This window comes from Hippoglossus stenolepis, chromosome 4 (assembly GCF_022539355.2).
Source record: "Hippoglossus stenolepis isolate QCI-W04-F060 chromosome 4, HSTE1.2, whole genome shotgun sequence".
NCBI classification, from domain to species: domain Eukaryota; kingdom Metazoa; phylum Chordata; class Actinopteri; order Pleuronectiformes; family Pleuronectidae; genus Hippoglossus; species Hippoglossus stenolepis.
Window position 1 is genome coordinate 8,423,039 of NC_061486.1, and position 20,442 is coordinate 8,443,480.

The 20,442-nt window shown below is 42.6% G+C and overlaps 1 protein-coding gene across 3 annotated transcripts in view; it reads left to right on the top strand.

The window, feature by feature from the left end:
• The first annotated feature begins 667 nt into the window (after nt 1-667).
• The window catches only part of lrfn1 (leucine rich repeat and fibronectin type III domain containing 1), a 112,455-nt gene continuing 92,680 nt past the window's right edge, over nt 668-20,442 (top strand). For 2 of the 3 annotated variants that reach the window (XM_047339707.1, XM_035155422.2), the window contains exon 1: nt 11,406-12,598. The gene's annotated coding sequence lies outside the window, so the exon portion shown is untranslated. Of the gene's footprint in view, nt 730-11,405; nt 12,599-20,442 lie in introns of those variants that run through there. The other variant, XM_035155421.2, reaches the window with a different exon arrangement.

Sequence of the window (20,442 nt, forward strand, 5' to 3'; positions counted from 1 at the left end):
CATGTAAATCAAGATCAATTTGACAACGCATGGGCTGCAAATAGAAAACCCACGCCAAATACTATCCATGGATCTTCATCAAAGCATTGAACTACAGTCAGGTTCATCACTTGTTTAGGTCCCCTGGAAACATTTCTGCTGTCGTTTTCGCAACTTTCAGTGCGTTTCTGTATTTGCTTGTGTTGTGACTTTTTCCAGTGCATGTGTCGTCAAATTGATGAAGATGTTTTCTTATTTTGTTTGTGTCTTTTCTATTTGCATGTGATTTTTAAAATTTCCAGTGCGTTGAGCTTTCTCGTCCACCGTAGTTTCTTTTAAACATTTTTTTTACCTCATTTGTAACTCAGTATAGTGAATGTTGCACCTCAACCCACAGAAACTGAACTGCTATTTTGATTTTAATTATAATTTAGATTTTAACATCTGTTTATCTGATTTTATGTCGTACTAGTGAGCCAAAGGCAATTTTCCACTCTTGGTGGGCTGTAAAGTTATATCCATCCATTCATTGACTCATCACAATGTGTGAATATTATCTGTGCCATATTTTATTGTAATAAAGTGAAGCAAAGTTAGAGGTTTTATTAGGGACCGTCAGTAAACCGAGGGGAGAACGACCAATAGGGGGCGGTATATACAGCTTGGAGCTGCTCCACAGTGACGAAGATGTCGACGCAGCTGCTTCAGAGTTATGGACTAAAACAAAAGTCATGTGACAGAACGTCAAAGGTGAGACCTGACGTGTATGAGTATATATGTTTCCATCTGAGGTGAACTTCACTTCAGCTCTTGTTCAGCTGCTGCTTCAGTGTTGGTGGTAGAAAGTTTCCTCTGGAGTCTGTGGCTTTGTGTTGTTAGCATCAAGTAGCATGTGTGTCGGTAGCAGCTTTGTGGACATGTTCAGTTTGTATGTTTGGTGTTTGTGTTTGGTTCATGTGAAAAAGGTTGTTATGGGCGTTTAGTCGAGCTTCTATCGGTTCTACTGAGGTGTAGCTTCTCCATATTTCCTACATGAGACCTCATCACTGTCTGGTATGTTCACCTGCGACCAGGTGAGTTTCAACAGGTTAAAGAAACTGTAGACATGAGTGTGTGACTGTGAACTTGTCTTCTAGTGTCTAAATCATGGACTAGTTCATTTAGAATTTTATGAATTGAACTTTAATAATTTAGTAACGTGTGGACTCAAACTGAACTACACCCACATCAAGCTTAAAAACCCAGTGAACTCTGTATATTACATATTGTTCATCAGTAAGGATGTAAATGTATCAATGCCAATTATAAAGCATTATTCCGTGTCACATAATTCAATGTGCATTTGAATTCATTCCATTTTATTTAATTGTTATAATCACACAAAATGTTTGTTAAAGTCCTGTGCCCCTGCAACTTTTAGGGGTCCCCTACTTATAAAGGTGTAGCTGTGTCTCAATTCAGCGGCTGCATCCTTCGGAGTCTATTTTTGAAGAAAGATTGCGTCGTAACTAGGCCCAATTCGAAGGCTCCTTCAAATGCGATCTTCCATCCCCCGACAAGCGAAGGCTCCATCAGGTGGATCCTTCCCAGCCCAACCTATCCCAGGATTCATTTCGCTTCAGTGGTGAATCGTCTTTCAAAGAGATAGAGCAAGCGATGAGACGTCCAATGTTTGAGTATCGCGCCTCAACTCGACCGAACAGCTAACGGTGCACGTGTTTAAAAAAACGTTCTCATTGGCTTTGTTGCTAGGCAACAGCAACAAGGGCTGGACGAGCTGGTAAACTGCGATCACGGAAAGCCTCTGTAGACCGGACCTCCTTTGGCAGATAGACTATGTCCTCTGAGGGATGCAGCCCTTGAATTGAGACACAGTTTTTCCCTCATGCTTCACCTCACTCCTTTCTATTGTTGTACACCTTGGGAGAGGTACGTGACATTTGGCTCATTCAAGTTCTTGTATGTTAGCTTCTCTGTCATTTTAAGTTGATACTCGTTGGTTAAAAAGGTATTGTATCATATGCCACCCTACTTCTGATGTTAAATTTGTGAAGGAGCTCCACATATGTAAAGATTGACCGGAGGATTTGTTTTTCCCTTGATTTATCAGAATAAATGAAGATTGCCTCCACATTAGTTATGGGATATTTGGGCCACTTTTGCCATTTTACAAATGGGCCACTTTAGGCTCACATCCATGTGCCATCCGGGATTCTTCAGTTCATAATGAACCCGATACCGCGTAAACATTACCAAAATCACGTGGCCCAATAGTCAAGGTCTGAGCCGGACCATGAATTTGGAGAATCGTTCCACCCCCACTCATCAGTGAGCAGCTCTGTTTCACCCCACTGAACACAAGTAATGCATAAATCAGCATCTGCCCTAGGGCTTGACTCGCCCTCCACCCCCTGAGTGTTCCCTTGTGATTGAAGCTGCTTTGACATTCACCTGTCTGCCCTCACAGGTGAAGTAACAGACCAGTAGCTCTAACCTTTACTCAACCAGTGATTTAGCCTGCCTGTCCACACTGATAACACACTCTATCAGAGTCGGCTGGAGAAGAGGAGATGAGGGCTGCTCTGTGGTGCCGCTGTGCTCAGGTAGGGCCTTTAGTCACTGCCACCCATCCTCTGCGTGTTAGCCGGCAACCACCTTTTATCTCAGTCTTGGTAGCCTCTATTCCTCACACCCAATGAACCCTAGCACTCATTTATTCTGCAGTATAAAACCCTGTTGTGGAACCTTGAAACTCACCAACATGGACTCATACAATGGCAGCCTACAGATCCATCTAGTCCTTTTATCCTTTCACTCACTCTGAAGCTCAAATCACCTCATCTATGGGCTGACCGGGGCTTCACTCTGATTGAATGCTGTCATTTTGATGAGATTACTTTTTGACTCAGAGATGAAACGCTTGAACATTTCAGACATATTCTAGACTCCGTATTCACAACAGCTTTAACTCAAGCAACAATGGCTCATTGATAAGCTGCATGACTAATTTCTGTCTGCATTCTGCAAACGAGTACAATATAAAGGAACCAGTGTTTTATATCGCAGACCTTGATGTGCTCTGCTCCAGCTCGAACACTGACGGACTAAATTTGTCATCACTCATTACAGTGCTAAGGTTGAGTTTGCGAATAATATCTTATATAACCTAATAAAAATGTAATATTATTAAAGCTGTCAGACAATATACACATTTCTAAAGTTGGACAGTCAGGTTAACAGAAAACACAAATTAGGTGAACTGGTGATATTGTAAAACTTTAGCGAAGACTAAATGAGCTTCATAACGTGAAGCCCAGGATTTTCAATTAAGAGTCAAAACTTGTTTGACATTAAGACTTTATGTCACTCCATATTTTCCAATGCAAAACATTGAATATAAATATTCATTCAACCGGTATATGTCATCAGTGATTCTCTTTGAGTTTGTCTCTTGAGCTTCCTGCCTTGCAAATGAGGTGCATAGGCATATATCTGTGAAGTCTGAAAAGTCTCCGTGCTTCTGTTCCTGATGACGGGGGACTTTTACAGAACAATCATCACCTAATATTGTGCCGCTTGTGCATTCAGCTCAAAACGGTGTTTAAGTGAATGTGTATGCGGCATTTCCCCCACTGACAGATGTTCTCTGAATCTGTGCTGTGAGTGATTATGTTTGTCAGGACGATGGTGTGTTTGCCAAGCACTGGAAAGGGAGATTGGGAAGTGAGAATAGACAGCTGAAGCACTGTGTTGATTGCCACTTCCTCTTTCAAGATTTGAATTTGGGTTTCTCTGGGTAAAAAAAAAAAAAAATTGTATTCGCCTACTGCCTGTCTGGTGCTCGTCCTGCTGCACTGCCAATCAAAGCAGTGTCCACCTCATATCACGATGCCAACGCTTTAGTGGCTAAACAAGCCACATCGCAAAAGCAACACAGACCGAGCCCTTCGTCTCGACACCAAGATGTTCCAGCCGCTCTCGCTCCTCCTCTGACTGAAGAGCCGTGATAAGACAGAAAAGAACAGTGGTCCAGATAAACAATACAATAAAAGGCTTGTGTACGTGCAGTCAGACTCTGTTGATCTTGTAATAGGAGTAACAAATTGTCTCCCTTGTAATCAGCCTCTCTTTGCCTGCTGTTCTCATCAAAATTCTTTTGAATGCTCTGTTGCCATGGTACCTTGAAAAATCTGCTGCTGAGATTTTTTTTGTCTTCCTGGTATAGCACTTCTCATATTTCTGTCCGCTTACCTCACAGACGAAAACACTTTGGAACAATTTGAGACAAAATTAGTACATAATGTAAAAACAGATTGTTTGGGGTGGGGGGGGGAAGAAAGACACTGAGAAAATAAAAGAGGAAGTATTCTGCTGGGTTCCCTCTGCTATATTTTCTTTGGATTAATTCTGTTTAACTCCAAACTCTGTAAGAAATACGAGGGTTGTGAAATTGCTCTCATCAGGACGGGTAGGATCAGGGCCAGTGGTTGAGATCATAGTCACATCACCAGCACCATGCACACAGATCTAATGATGTAAAATCTACAGGAAGGTGCTCTCCGACTTCTCCACCACATTTATACATAGGTTTTAGATAGAAGTGCAGAGTTTACCTATCTAATCTTTCTTTCAAAGTATGACTTTCAGAAATATAATACGATCAGATATAACCTGCTGTCTATATCTTTTACCTGTCTGAATCCCAGCCTCATACATCAAGAGTGCAGTGAGTCACATTTTAATAATACTGAGTAATTTTCTTTTGACGAGATTTAAGATTTCACGATACTAAGATTTCATAAATTCTGTTAAGATGTACTTAACATTGAAATTTCATATGAAAGGTGGATAAAATAAATGTAAGTGGACGATGCTGGATGTAAAGAAGAACTCATAGAGAATTAACCCCTGACTCAGGTCTCCTTTACTTCTATGCAGCATTTTAGCCTCTTTCAACTTATTGTTTAGGTTTTACAGCTTTAGTGTTGTGGTTCACTCTCACTGCTCTCATTAATCCTGTATTCAGGCGCTGCAAGCAGCTTTTTTTATTTCATCAAAAATACTCGGTACACTACCTGCACAGCACCGAACAGCAATCAGACACAGTGAGCAACTAGCCTGTGAACACAGCGGCGGATTCAGTCGGATATTCAGTAGGAGACTCTGCGTGCTAAATGGAGAATTTACATTTGTCAAGGAGCCAATACTGAATGCTAATGTGCCAGCTGGATGTGTAAATAAGCAACTGCAATGACTTTATGAAGGGCTAATATGACAGTGTTGTGTTTTCTGCTTGTGATGCATCCCCCAAAGTGGCCAAAAACATCAATGAAAGCAGCTTTACTAGAGCTCATACCTCCACCAAGGCCCAACAGTCACCTCGTGAAACCACATTTTAATTCACTGGTTCCAGATTTTTATTTGGACCTGCATCAAATTACACACACTCATAAACACCACTCCCTTTAAGATGCCTGATTTGGTTGTTTTTTTTCCAGCAAACACATGAATTATCCTCGGAGAAATCTGTGAAAATGTTAAACATGCTGTCTCGCAATTTCCTGCCAATCCACACCAACATTTGATGGGTTCTTCCCTGACCCACATTGCATCCTTCCAATAAGCTTCATGTTAATCCGTCCTGTAGTTTTAGTGTAATCTTGCTCACAAACCAAACCAACCAACAAAGGGACAAGTGTGAAAACATGTCCTCCTGAGTGTAAGAAATAGAAAATATAACTTTTGCGACGCTATGTGTTGAGATTACACCATGTTTTTAAACAAAGGTGAAATGCATTTAGCTGTGTTAGCTTTTTTTAAAAATCCAATATAAGTTGACTTCCGCAAACCTTTGCTTGCTGATGTGCTGACTGACGTGCATCTTTATGTTTAAGGGGTAAAAAAAAGAAAACAGTGTTGCCCCCTTACAGCAAAGTTCAAGATCAAAAGAAGCAAAGAGGAAGAAAAAAAATCCAGCTGCTCTCAAAGAACAAAGCTTTAATGTCAGAAACCCTCACTCTCAGCGTTCAGCAGGATTACTTGATAACTTGCAGTCGGTGATAAAGGTATTCAGTAATATCCTCGACGCCTATAGACGTAAATGGCTCACTATGAGAAAAACTGAATTTTTTTTTTGTAAGACTGCAGACATGCAGAGACTCATTAGCTGTAAAACAACAGATGTGATGGATGATTTCGTGGCGCTGTGGAAAGTGAAAGTAAGTGCTGAAATACTGAGTTACTGAGTGCAGGAGCTCCATTAAGAGATAAGGTGTCAAAAATCTTGTACAGAGCCACTTTAAAGAGGCCAGACATCCCATGTCTGCTTTTTCTTTTATTGCCATCAAAAAAGGTGTCTCTTGGTCCAGAAGGAGGTGATTTAAATTTCATTAGAAAATAGAAAGAGAGAGAGAGAGAGAGACCTTTTGGATCTTAACCCAAGAATTGACGGGGGACCTGATTTTTAAATATATCCTGCAGCTGTTTCAATATGGTACAATGTCAGACCCTTAATTATGTTTCGTGATATATACTTTTTAATATTTTTTTAAATACTGGCATCTACGAGGTTATTTAAATGTCCTTGTGAATTAACTATACATGTAATCTTGTAAGACCGGTGAAAGCTTCAGCAGCTAAAAAAAGAATCCCATTTGCTCTTAAAGCTTTGTCTGGTGTTCCTACACAGCAGCAGGATTCCTTTCAGGCGAATAAAGACAAACTTGGAGAATTGCTTGTACCTCACACTTCCCCAGATGGCCTATGTCTATCTTTAAGATTTTTTCCATACAAGGACACACACTGAAGAGCCCTTAAAGCGGCCAAGTAGCACTTATTTTATTTAGAATAGAGCAGGCCAAGGCTGACACACGCAGTGCACAGGGAACATGAAAGAGACTGTACTTGCGTGACTGGTAGGACAGGAATAATGTATAACATTTGTGTCATTTGAGACACAGGTATAGCGTGAGACTGACCCAACATTCTTGCCGAGGCAACAGAAAATGCAGAAGATCCCTTGTGGTGTGGTGTGCGGCACATATTCCTCCGACTGTAAATGTCGTTTTATCATAACGTAACCGGAAGCGCTGTGTTCTTTTGATCCTTTCCTTTTGATCCTACCCAGATCCGGAGACAAACCCAACACAACAAAGAAACACTAAGTGCTTTCATGATTGCTGAATGTACCTGGTACAGGCCAATCTGAGATAAAACTCCACGTGTTTATTCTCTCGATTCGCCACTCCATGTGTAGAAAAAAAAACAACGCTGATAAACCGATGAGAGACCCTTATTACATCTACAGTGCTAACTCATTGGATGGTAAGATGAAGGCTGTAGAGCACTTTTAGATGAACTTACACCGTGAGAGAGAGAGAGAGAGCTCTGATGTACAGTGTGATTCAGCTGTATAAACAAGACTGATCTAATCCATTACAGAGCTGCTGCAGTCATGTTGCTGTTCCTGAAGACAGTGAATTACTGTCTCTGTCACTGTACACAAAGATCGACGACACGGCAGCTCCCCAAAAGTAAAGCCAAAGCATCTTGATCGACCTCTGGTGGCTGGCTGCAGTATAGATCATGAACCCTTACTCCTCCATGTTAGTGGATGGGACGTGGACCAAACTGAAAACGCCCAAGTACACGTGGTTTTAATTGGTTTGGTTTTAATTAGTCATTTGATGCTCTACGCTACAGTTTTGCCCATTTACACACATTCAAACATTGTGTGTGTGTGTGTGTGTGTGTGCAGAACTTTCTCTGGGTTTGAACTGCCGACCTTCTGGTTAGTGGACGACCTGCTCTGTCTCCTGAGCCAGCACGCGTATCGATAACACACCTCCAAACCCTGATCGTTACAGGGCAGACTGGCTCCAAGTGACATCAAAGGTGCATGACAGCCTTTTGCTTTAGGGATATTTTAGCTCCATTCTTTTGTACAATGAGAGCAAGTGGAGATGTGTCGTCCATCTTTTTATGCAGTCTATGGTTACTGCACTGATACAAATCCCAAGTCAAAGTACATGCACATGCAAGACTACTTGCTGACATGTTGAACTGATGGGGCATTACATTTGAGGCCCTCAGGCATGTGCAGCTGTGTTTCAATTGAAACAGGCCTCTATTGACATGAAAGGAATAATTCACCCCCATAAAAACATAGTGCAGCACAGAGGAGCTGATTTTTATAGTGTAGATATTTATCAGTTTAAACTCACAAAGATATTTAACCCTCGATTTTGAGACACTGGCCACGGATTATGAAGTTCAATGCACTCGGTACATTTTAATCTGTTGGAAGCTGTGCTCTCCTTCACCTGATGCACGGTGGTCTCCCTCTCTTATCTCAGGATAACACCACTGGGGTGTCTCCCCCATCTGTAATGTATTCTCCCTATCGATCACTGTCTTTACAATCAGGTAGGCCTGATTTATCCTCTTCGACCTGCTGTTGCCTTCTAAATCTTCCTCTGTGCGGCCGTAACATTTCAGGAAATGTTGTTAAAATGGCAGTTAGCATACATTTTTTATTGCGGCCTGCATTTTCATTCTGTATTTATGACTTTTGTGGTAGTCTAGTGTTCTCTGTCAGTAGAGCTATATTTTAACTAGTCTATTTCCCCTGCAGGTGATGTGAAAACTTAAAGTAATAAAATATGAAGCTATTCTTCTGATCCTGACAAAAAAAACCTCATATATATACTGCTAGCATTATATTATAGAAATAACTCTATTCACTCTTATTAACTATTGATGGTTTATCTCACCAACACTGTCAGTAACTGTCAAAACTTGACCATAGCAACCACCAGCCTCCTTGTTTCCTCACCTCAGACTGCATCCTTCAACTCTGAAGGGATTTACTATTACAAATATATATTGTTGAGGTATTGGCGGGGCCCATTTGGACTGCAGGGGCTGCAGGGGAATACTTTACGACCCAGTATTGCTTTTATAGTTAATTTAATTTCGGGGATTTGTTAAAGCTGAACCAAAACACATTGTGCTATTCGATGCAGTTGCTGAGAAGGAGCGATGCTTCTCATTCCAAATCACAAATGCTGTTATTTTGGATTTTGATTAAGGGAATTGTTTGGATTATTTTGAGCCGTCCATTTTGTTGAAGTGCACAAAATGCATTTTAATTTAAAGTCTGAAAATGTACAAATATTGATGCAAACTTAAATTTTTGCATTTCCCCCTCTTTTAATTATGTATTGTTTTTTTTAACAGGGGTTAGGGCCTCATATTAACTTTTAACACAGGGCCCCATAAACTTAAGCCCTCTGCTCTCTGGGCTCAACCAGGGAGTCACTGTCCTTAATAGAAATTGATCCGAGCAATTTATAAAACCAGTCACAAGGGCTGTGTTATTTCAGAAATGTCATTTCTAGGTGGACATGTACAGTCACTGTGTACATGTCCCCCTAAATTGAGCCGCCTCTGTGTGTGATATGTTCCAGGTCATTAAGCAGCACCTCTGAGGGTATTAGTGCTGGGTGTGGATCTGAGTGCTGAGACCCCCCCACCCCGCTCTCTCTGCTTGTGTTTTGCAATGGGCCATAGGCAAGAGTGAGATTCTTTATTAGAGTGGCTGGGTCAGACTGACCTAATATGCTGTTATGCTTTCAAAGACTAGTGTGCACTGTGCAGTAATTTCATCACTTTTGCCAGTGAAGACAGTTAAGATTGACAATATCCCTCAATATCACACTAATCAATCTCTTTTACAGCACATTACTATGAGAGGGAGCTTCGCCCCATGGAGTGCAGTCAGATATAAATAGCAGATTGGCTTCTTTCACAGCCCTTTTTCAATTCCCATCAGTATTCGCTGCATGCATCCTATGCGCTCACCCATCTCATGAACACACATGCTCATTCACATCGGGCCCAGTGCGATCACATAATGCAACTTAAGCTCTACACACCAGGTTCTGTGGCACAATGACATTTTGGAGGATCGGCATCAATTCGAAAAAGCACAAAACTAGTTTTCAGGCAGCATTTGAACAACCTAAACTCAGCCGGTTTCAACCCATTTGGAGATAACTGTGCAGTGAGTATTTGCTGAGTAACAGTGAAGTGGTAAGGTTTTGGTGGAACTGCTGCTTCTCGAAAGAGAAGAGAGAGTCTTTGTGAGTGGCCCCCGAAAGGAGTTTGTGTCACGTTTCCCTGGTCCATTTAAAATGCCCTGGCCGTGCTCCGCCTATTATGATGTGCCCTTTAATTACAACAGGCTGCTGCTCTTGTAGTGAGAGTTAAACATCAGATAATTGTGCCACCTGTCATGTTGTAGCTGTGAAACTAAAGGATTATATGAAAACCTGCAGCTACGGAAGTTAGATATCAGGAAACAATGCAGAAGAAAAAGAAATAGTCATATCAACTTTTGCCATTTCTATAATAATTTCCTGAAACAGACATTAAGGTAATGAGCAGCATCCTTGTTAGTTATGGTACTTGTATCTCCTAACATTTCCACATTATTATCGTCTTACACTTGGGAACTGTTTTGTGTGATATTTTTATTGTATCTTAAAATCTCTTTATTAGACGAGGAACCTGATTAATTCAGCTCACAGCAGACCTATTCCATTTAAATCAATTGCACTTTAAAGGTGAAATTTTCTGCACGTCTCAGGTCTGTAATACATCCATTTAATATGCAACGCGGTTGCAAGTGTGTGCAATGTGTGTGATGCTGCTGCAGTGAAATCAATTGGATTTGACAGGATTTGTCAAGTCCACCAGAATTCCTCCTCTCGTCACATGCGCCTGTGGCCTCCGTGCAGGCGGGCAGACAATACAGTTGGGGATGAATATGCAGAAAAAACCCCCACAGACATTCAAAACACGTTATCCTCTTCTTAGAGGCATATTGCGTATGTGCACATTATGATGAAGGATGGGCTGTCTGCGGCTTTTCTTCTGCAACTGTGAGAGGATTACCCTTTCATTTTTTTCATTTTTTCTTTATCTTTCTGGTGGGTTGATATTCATGTTCATTTTTCTGTGTATATATATACGCTGGATCCCTGTTTTGACTGATCTGGATCAAGATGAGTGCTTGTCCCAAAGTCACAGACATGTGGGTGGTCAGGTTGTTGTGATGGCCATTCAAGACTGAGCCGGGCAAGGAAATAGGAGTAGAGCAAAGCAGTGGACAGCTCTGATCCCCATGTAGAGGGGTGAATGGGATTTCTTTGTCAGTGCAGCAATGACCCACAACCCCCTCCATCCCCTCACCCTCCTTCCACACCCTTGCAGTGCCTTGTTGTGCTGGACTGAGCCACCAGCCCATCCGGAGTATCACAAACACCCCATAGCGCCTCCTCTCTGCACGAGCCCACTGATCATGTTCAACCTTTTCTCTCCTTCTTCTTCTCCTCCTCCTCCTCCTCCTCATCCAAACCCTCGCTGTGCCTTGTCGCCCTAAATGTGTTTTAAATGCAGCCTAAGTGACATCACATTGCTGCAGTGCTGCAGTCCATGAAAGGTGTCAGTCGTCTCCTCTGATAACCAAGAATTTGTCCACTGGCCACTTGGCTCTGCTCTGCTCTGCTCCAGACATCATGGCGTGACTGCGTGTATTCATTTGCTCTTATTACGCAGGTGGACGCCCGCATGAGGAAGCAGATAGAGGCGCAGCTTTGGGGGGGGGAAAGCTCTGCCTGTTCTCCGGGACTGAGCAACAACACCATCGCCCTGCCGCCACATCCCACCACCGCGTCGCTTCGCTGGAGGAGCGGACAGACAGGAGTCATGTACGAGAACTGAACTGCTGGGAGGATCGCGCACGGTGCCGGAGGAGAACGCGTGTGATCGGGTGCATGGGTGGGATTCCTTCATTGCGCCTCGGACAGGGGAAGTTATCACAACAAATGGCCTCAGCAAAGGCAAACAGCTGCCGGTGAACCAGCCGTGTTGGGGATCGAAACCCGGCGTGGACGCACAGTTTTCGACCTTCGTGGGTTTTTTTTTTTTACCCTGACGGACTGGAAGCCTTGATTTCACCGTGAAGCGGCTTTTTTTTGGGGTATCCTCCAGGAGCGCAAATCATCCTGGAGCTTTCCCTCCTCTCTCCATCAATTCACAACACGCGTGAGGTTGTTTTTTTTTAATGATCGGATATGTAATCCAGCGTTACAAACCCTGTAGTCTACGCAGGGGACTTGAAACGACCACGTACTGACGCTTTAACCCATTTTTTCCTTCTTAGCCCGGCTCCGGTCGCGAGCGTCACACTCTCTCGGATTTGGGGGATTTCAGCTTCACACGTTCTGCCTCCGAAAGCCTCAATCGGATCGTACACTGGGATTTAAAGGTGGGGTTTGATTCCACACGCAGGTAACTGGAGGAGAACACCCCGCGGTCCCTGCTCGGTGACACTTCGGCAGCAGATTGTCCCCCTCGTCGCGTCCTTTTTGGATTTTTTTTCTCCTGCACAGCCGCCACGGTTTTTTCTTTTTTTACGCGTGAATTTGGGAATAAATGAACTCTCGTCAGCACCTGAGATTCGCCGTGTTTACCCGGGGAGACGAGTGCGTGGACGGTGGGAATCATGTGCAATAGGATCAACCCTCCAGAATCTGCGGTAACGGTCCCACTTTTGGTAAGTCACTTATAGACTTGGTGAGAAACGTGCAATGGACTTTGGCACCTTTTGGATGAAATGTATGTCCCGCTGAACAGTGTCTGATGTACCGCATTGATTGGGCAAACTAGTAAATGTAGCATAGAATAATAGGCCCTATATCTATCTATCTATCTATCTATCTATCTGGTTCTGTGGGACGTTTGCAAAATCTTATTTCCTTGCTCCACTTTAAATGCAGCCATTCACAGCAGTCTCCTGGTAATGCTGATGTGATGTTGGGTCTGATGTGCTCAGGTTACTTGAGAGAGAGAGAGAGAGATCCAGCCCACACGTGGTGGAGCAGATATTGATAGTATTAGTGCTGCTCCACAGTCTGTTATAGGGCAGAGTCCAGCGGGCCCCCAGAAATAGCCCCGTCATACCGTGTGGCCGTGCTGTGGCTCCTGTAACTGTGCGAGGAAGATGGTTAAGATTGGAGTTGAATTCCCAGAGACTGGAGCCGCATGTGGAAATGGCCCGGGCGTGTCTGCATCAGCACGACGCATGCAGAGCCCGAGACTTTTCATAAATTAGCAGCAGCACTGAAATCCTCCCATCCTCCCATCTTGGGCCAAGTGCACTGACTGGTGAGAGAGTGGACACTTTCACTGTGATTATGAGGGGGGGGAGACTTGCTAATGTCCTGTGACTTGAAATGAATACAGCTAGGTGATTGTTTTTAGTTTGGTAGTGAGGCCTGGTCCCAGCAGGATGCAAGTGTGTGTAGAGTTAGAGGGATGCACACCTTTTGTTTATTATAATCAGCCGAGCACGTTTAGAGATGACAAAGAGATCCAGAAGCACTGATGCTGCATGATAATGATCTCATGGGTGCTGTGAGTAAATGCTGGTGATTACGTTTGCAGCTGGGATTTTTAGCCCCCTCATCATTTTCCAGTTACCCAAATAAGCTCAGCCTCCTCAAGTCCAACTCAGCATTTGTAGGAAGTTTGTGGCACTCCAGCTTTTTCTAATTTGGTGCTTAGTGCCAAAAAGGTCAGTGTCTGGTCTGTGGACACGCTGTTCATCACTTTAGAGGACACAGGCAACAAAACATGGGAGAAGCGAGTGTCCAGGATGGCTGCGTTGGACGCGGCGAGGTTGTAAATCTATTAAATTGAGGTGGGGTTAGATGTCAATATACTTACACTAAAGTCAAGTGAACATCCCTCATACAGCTCTGCTTTATCCACATAATGCCATCCAAGACATCCCCTGGGGAAGATGTCGGCACTGGCCAGCTGTGTTGCCACATCAGGGCGTGCAGTGAGTGCTGCTGCAGCTTGCATTGCCTTTGGGAAACACTGACTAGCAGATGCATCTTTTGTATGCACCGTTATTTACCCCGACTGAGCCTTAGGACTCTATGTATGTTACTACATGGCAGAGCACCACCTCTTCACAGCTGTCGACTGAAATTACACAGCGAGATGAAATATGAAAGTTGTCACAGGGTCTTGGCTTTGTTCCATATTCTGACAGATGCCTCTAATGTCTAAGAGCAATAAAACACACTGTAAACATCAGAACAGGCCTTTATGGTAAATCACAAAAACAAAGGAGCAGCTAACTCTGGGACTCGGCTCACTGTTATTGTTAAGTGTTTAAGTAAAGGTTGAGCCCAGTGTTTTTGACTGACTGTATGAATAGAACAAATTGAAATTGTTTTAAGCCGTGCATCACAGGTTTTTAATGCAGGGGACTTGAAATGACTCCTAAAAACAGGGGTTAATGAGGTTTCTTCTTAGGATGGTTGATACCCTTGAGCCTTATTGGATTTGTAATTTGAATTAGCAGTGCATGCAGAAGGGTGCCTACGTATTTTAGATGTCTTTCTCTACTAGCTTTGTGTGCTACAGTAAGTGGTGGCGTTCATGTCTTGGGCTTGTCAATGAGTTGCAGACTGTTACAACAGAGGCTCGGAGCGCTTGCTGTCATGCGTTGGCCTAATGCAATCAGGCAGGACGGTCATTATCATGCATTATTGCCAACACTTCTATGTATAGCAGTGCAAGTGCAGGCGGGGAAGCACTGCAGAACAAATTCATATCTCAGCAGGTAATGCAGAGAAAGAACGTGACAGGGTGAATGAAAGGGACAATGTGTGTAGAGGTTCCCCCTTCTTCCTAGGTTGCCATATATGGGCCGTGGGGTGAGATTAATGGGGTCTCTCTGCCCCTGCCATTCTGTTGCATTGTATTACAGCAGCCGCTCATGTTGCTGGGGCCATGTGTTAGCATTATGAAATTGGTACCAGTAGAGGGTTATCAGCCACTGCAGGAATGAGAGAATTACAGCAAGCACAAGCTATTGATCCGTGTTTGGAAGAATGAAAGACTAAGGAGAATATGTGGACCTGTTTTCGTTCTTTGTACAAGACATAAGAAAGTAGCCATTTACAGTGAGTCATGCTCGCCGCTTGAAATTTGCAAAATACATTTGCTGAAAAGATAAAACGTTTACCAGGCTACTCTAAGATATTATTATAAATGTCAAAATGTCAAAAGTGATATTCATGGAGTTTTTTCCTATCTTTATTCTTCGAGAGCATTATTTAATCATTTCACGTTCAGATTCTGTAACGTTTTCCCACAAAAGCCTGTGCTCGCTCTCAAATAGCTTCTGCTGAAGCGCAGATTTTATCTGCTTAGGCTCAAAACTGTCTACACACAGATTTACTCTTGCTGCACAAATGTCCTGTACTTGAATTTGAGTCCTTTTCCTCGCGCTCAGGCTGCCTCTGTGCGCACACGAAAATAGTTTCGCGAGCGGATTTTTGTGAAATGACCCTGTCCAAAATTCCCCAACCACTAGAATGTCAGGTATGATGTTGACTAATGACATTGCCAGTGCCTTATTGTGGGCGTGTTCGCTTTACTTCTCCCAAGAGGAGAAAAAACTGCACCGAGGCGGGGGCTATTTTAGCGAGAGGGCAGGGTTGAGCAAAAGAATCTGAAAAATCTGAACGTGAAACAAAGAACTTATGCTCTTAAAAAATAAAGACACCACTTTTGAATAATGTTGAAACTCTATAGCTATTGACTCCATGGACATACATTAATATGGATGAACAGTATCACAGTACCAGACCCCAGAAGGTTTGTCTCTATATGAAGGAATGTGCAATTTTACTTTTAAAATCCAAGCCGCGCTTGTACTCAGGCATTATCTGGAAATAAACAACAAAGGATATTATGATGCAAACCATGACAGACTTAAAATAAGGGTTTTCAGTAAATAAAAAAAAATCTTTATATCCTTGTTAAAATTTTTTGAAGTCTGGACTCAGAAAAGCACAATTAAAGAGTAGAAAATAAGTAGCACTACCAATTAAGTTGTTATCAGTCGACAGAAGGAGATGGATGTTCCTCCCAAGGCAAGTCAAGTTGTTTAGTGCTCAACTTGAAGAAATGCCATAATTACCACTAGCCCAAAAGATCAGAAGAGTAGCCAGCAGAGCGCTGAAGCAATTAAACCAGCGCTACCCTTGGAATTTCTTTCTTAAGAGTAGCGAGCTACAAAGTGACAGGGAAAAGGCAGCGCTGCAACAAAAGTACTGAACACAGGTGGAACAGGTAAATAACACACAGGACTCAAGAGGCATAAAACACTTTCCACTTTTCAACTTTGCTGCATCATGAATTTCACAAGGAGCAAAGCGTTACAGCACTAAAATATTATACTAAACGGTTACTGCAGGGATATTTCACAAGTCGTAAACCCAGCTGCTGGTCACATATGTGAGATATTTGATAGCATATGTATAGATTAGCCTGTTTTCCTTCTTCAGTGCAGAATCAATTATTTGACAGGGGTTGAGGATTCAGAAGATGTTTTTTTGCAGAACATATTGTCTCACATGAAGAGGTGAGATTAGCTCAGATTGTTTGCATGAGAGAAAAACCATGAGGTAAAAGAAATCCAAAGACGTTCGTGTGAGGAGGATTTTAAATGTTGTTTTGCCCGTCTGAAGGTGAATGTGACTTTATTAGCCCTGTGGCAGACTTGTGGCCTGTCTAGACTGTACCTTGCATCTCCCTCAATGCATGCTGGGAGAGGCTGCCATTCCCCGTGACTGTGCACAGTTTTGAAAATGGACGAGTGATCTGCATTATTTGCTCGAAGTGACTTGCTCTGTTGCCAATGCCACAACAAATACGTTAACAGTCAATCAAACGCTCCGGCTAACATTTGTTCGCAGGGCTCCAGTCAATATGTTGGGATGAAACAAACTGTCCTCGCCTGCAGTACAACAAAGCAGCAGGAATCGAACTCCAATAGAATTTAAAATTGCCTAAACTACAGTAGATGGACTTTATAATTTTTTGCACTTGGTTGTGTTTTTGCATGTCTGGAGAGCATTTTAACCTTTGGAAAAGATGGTTCCTTTTTATCCCGGAGGCTTTTAGCCCCTCACATCTGAGCAGTACGTCTGAATAAGGGAAACTGTCATTTACTGTCGCAGAGCGTGAATGTGTGCCTGTGGCGTGCCTGTTCGCCACGGCTAAGGTGCTGTTTGTTTCTGACAATGACTGATAAAACAGCTGAGCTCAAAGAACTACTAGTGCTTAAGGACTGACCTTCTCAGCGCTACACGACGAGTGTCTCATGTAAAATGGAGCAATATGGTGTGACCAGAATGTTCAATGGGAGCGGGCGTAGGGGGCAGTGCAGAGTTATTTTCAGAGACTAGCTGTCTGAAGCAGGTGTAGAGATTCACATAAAGATCTATAGAGGGTCAGGGAGCTAATTCTTTCAGGGATACTGTGCAGGATGTGGTATGATATTGAACACCCAGCTGAGCCCGGGGATGAGCAGCAGCAGTTACAATCCAAACGTTCCATATTCTGCCTATTCAGAGCAGCTAGTGTCCTCACACAAATATTAAATGGGGAAAACATGTCACCTGCTGCAGAGCATATGGTATTTAAACTGCAGAGGAGCATCACATTTTATACCCAGGAGGCCTACTGTACTGCACGGCCCCAGACACTCCCCCATTCCCTCTGTTGACTCGGATAAGAAAATTATTGGTGGCATCTGTCTTCCACAAGAACCACTGTTGTGCTGTCATCCTGCCACTATGGCGGCATTAAACAGTTGATCCTGACACGGTGTGTCAGAGCCTTTATATGGTCATTTAAATAAAGCGACATGATACTATTATGTAAAGGGGAGGCGATGTGGTACAGTGCAACGGCAAAATTGCCGCTGACGTCTTACACCGCTGCTTCTTGCCTTCTCCTGTTTACCTGAAGGTGACATTGATTTAGATCATGCTTTCAGTAGCCGCATCTGGTCATATTGATCAATATCTTCTACCAGAGCAGCATTTCCCTTTTGCTCTCTTGAGAAAGCCAATTAAGTGAGCTACAGTACAGGCTCTCATACAGAACTTGAAATGCACACAAACACTATCTTCCCCACAGTCCCATTAAATAATGCATAAGAACAATATATTATTGTGCAGCGCTTATTATTACCATAGCTCTTACCAGTTCTATTTCTCGTCTGAACTCGGTAGCATCGGACAAAACATGGAGCATTTAATGCCCTGTTTGTTCTTGACTGAGACATTAGGAGGAAGATAATGCCTCGGTGAATTATGCCTCCTGAATATGCCACTGTGATGAGAGATCATTCTGTCCTTACATATTGATTTGTTTGTCGGAGAGTCGTACGGCGTGCTCCTCATCAGACTGCACCCGTCTCATTGGAGAGGTGCAACTCCTCCGCCTATTAAAGTCTGAGCTCACAGAGGCATTCACTTTTCTAGTCAAGCAAACCGTTAAGAGCCTCAGCCTTCACATTCTGTTGTCTATGTTTGGATGAATGTCTGGCTTTAATAGACGCATGCATTACATTGCACCACAGAGCTAAAACAAGGAGCCTGTGAATAACATCTTATCACTGCCTTTGTTTGTATGTTGTTTTATTTTGAAAGTGTCTGTGCATGTTGTTCCAGGACAGCTTCAGGGACTGGATATATCTTCACATCATGCTGTTTGATGCTGTGCAACCACAATAGGCTATTGTTTTTTACATTTAGATGAATCATAGACGATCATTACAATAGTTTTGTTGTGCCTACATTTTTTATTTTTTTGTATTTTAAAACTTAATCAAAGGGAATGTTGAATTCTGAGAGATCTCTGCTTGGCATCTTGATTTATTGACTCGACAAACAATAGTGAGGAGAACAACTCTTCTGTCCTTGATAAAATCTCTCCAAAGTCTGAGAGGAGACATTTTACATTACATTACATTTCATTTAGCTGACGCTTTTATCCAAAGCGACTTACAATAAGTGCATTCAACCATGAGGGTACAAACCCAGAACAACAAGAATCAAGAAAGTACAGAGAGAGACATCACCGGTCTCACTACTAAAAACGCAGAGCAGCTGGATATCTGTACATTTGGCTCAGATCCATGAATTCAGATCTACTCTGTTGCAGGCTTTGTTGTATGTGTCATTTGATATGTATCTAAAAGAGTCACAAACTGATAATTTACTGCTTTGGGCTATTTTAAAGCAACAGCCACCTATAGAATGTTTAATCTCGGTGTGTGTGATGTGTTATATTTGTGTAAAGCTGCAAATGAGCCATTTAAATCCTTTGAGACCACTAAAGGCTTTAAAGCTGTGAAATACTGACCAAATTATTCTCAGAATAGATTTAAGGTGTAGTATTAGAAGAAATGTAGCTCAGGTAATTGCTGATTAGCAGTATTGATGGATTTAGCATGTATCGCCACTGCAGATAAAATGTGTTTTACAAACCTAATCTGATTGTATGTTTGATTATCCTCTTAAACACTGCATGCTAAACTGTGAATAATTGCAAAACAGGCAAATTAAGTGACAACCACATGAAATGCTTATGCAGTGGGGCCCATTTCTTTGGGTTCAACTCCTTTAAGTAAGCAGAACACATTGATCAGCACATTATTGCACATACATGAGCAGAAGGTCACTAAAGCCGGGTGGATTTCATGCTGACGAAGAGGTTGGACTGTGGCTCAGAAAATCTATTCCCCACATCAACATCTATCGGATATTTAAATCCTTGTTTCCAAACGTGTTCACTCGAGTTTCAGCTATTAATTACACAAGTTGTTGCTGATGCACTGTTTCTAACTGTGAATTCATTTTAGTAATACCTCAGTTTGGTGCACTATGTATGGGAGTAGGGTTTGGCGCAGGTGGTGGAGCAGGTTGGTGGTTCGATCCCCAGCTCCCCCGTCAGGAAGGGCATCCAGTGTAAAAAAAAAAAATAAAATAAACAAGAAAAGCCAAATCAAAAACGCAGATGGTGATCGGCTGTGGCAACCCCTCGCGGGAGCTGCAGGAAGACGACAACAACAACTTCATTTTAGAGATATGTAAAGTCTTGTTTCTTTTGGTTGGTTTTTGTGCCACTGGAATGTGCCCAGCGACTCCCAGGATGACTTGCTGCTCAGTAGACTGTATAAATCCTGCAGAACCTGAAATGTTCATGTGTTGCATGTATTCAGTGCTTGACCATGCAGAGTGTTGCATAGATTAGCATAATATAATTTACATGATTATAGCTATAGCCTTTTTTCAGGGCTAGTCAGCACACATTGTCAGTCCTTTCACGGACATCCACCCATCTATCTACATTCTGTTGCCAGTTGCCTGTAATGTCGGACTCTTTTGGGACTTTTGTTTTCTGTCCTTTTTATTTTGGCATAATATTTCAATTCATAGAGCCTAATGGGGCCTCCAAATCCACAGAAATCTGTGTGTGAATGTCTATGTATCCATTTTGTCCAGCTGCCAATTCGTCTGTCCT